This window comes from Diceros bicornis, unplaced genomic scaffold (genome assembly GCF_020826845.1).
Source record: "Diceros bicornis minor isolate mBicDic1 unplaced genomic scaffold, mDicBic1.mat.cur scaffold_92_ctg1, whole genome shotgun sequence".
NCBI classification, from domain to species: Eukaryota; Metazoa; Chordata; class Mammalia; order Perissodactyla; family Rhinocerotidae; genus Diceros; species Diceros bicornis.
The window spans coordinates 1,168,161-1,169,223 of record NW_026691812.1 but is presented as its reverse complement, the minus strand read 5'-3'; positions in this window follow the sequence as shown (position 1 = coordinate 1,169,223).

The following is a 1,063-nucleotide window of genomic DNA, read 5'->3' as shown; positions in this document are numbered from 1 at the left end:
GCGGGGAGGCCGGGCGGGGGCGGGGGCGCCGGACGAAGGCCGGGGCGGCTCTGCGAGGGCGGCGGCGGCGGCGGCCGGGCTGGGCGCGCGGGGGGCGCGTGAGTGGCGCGCGGGGGGCTCCGCGGAGCGCGTCCTAGCGCCGGCGGGCGGCGGAGCCCGGGCCTCCTCGGCGTGGGCGCGGCGGGGCCGCGAGGGCAGAGCCGTGGGGCACGAGCGGCGAGCGCTTGGCCGGCGCGTCGCCCCCGCCGCGACCCGGCCTCCCGGCACGTGGGGGGCGGCGGCGAGGGGGAGGGGCGGCGGCCCAGGCGAGCCCGGGAGGGCGCGGAGCGGGGCGGCGGGAAGTGTGAGGCGGGAAGAGAGACTCGGGGACCGGGAGGGAGGCCCTGGGAGGGACGGGGGTGGGAGTGTGCGTCCGGCCGGGAGACTGACTGGAGCGAAGCTGCGATGGACGGAGGCGGGAGGAGGAAGGCTTCCAGCCTCCTTTCGAGCCCCGCTTCGGAAACTCAGCAGGAGCAGAGTAGCTGTTGAAGGACCGGGCACAGGGGAGGAGGGTTGGGGAGGTTTGACTTCATTGTTGAGACGCGGGAAAGGCTGGAGAGAGCTGCGTGCGCCTGGAGCTTCAGCACTCAGGGCTGTGAGCAGGGCCTCAGAAAGAGGACTGACTCGGGGAAGGCAGATGAGGGGGAAAAGGAAGTTAGAATGTCCAGAGAAAGCCGTTTTGAGGAGCGAAAGGAAGGTGGAAAGGAAAACGAACAGAGGAGTGAACTTTCTCAACGCAGAGAGACTTTCGGGAAAGAGGCGGTTTGTTAGAGTCCCTAGATTTTTAAGACTTGTTGAACAGTAAAGCTCTTTGAGGGGTTGGAATTAATCTTTAACATGAGGAATAAATGTTGCGTGGAAGAGTTACTTTTTGGATAACCAGTTCTTGCAAAGAGTCTACTGGACCTTAGTCTCTGGAGAATTAAAATCTCGATCTAGATGTAGAGTTTGCTGTGATGAAGTTGGCAACAGCCTGTTTTCCTCCTCTTTTTTTTTGGAATGGAGATCATCGTAGGACTGAATT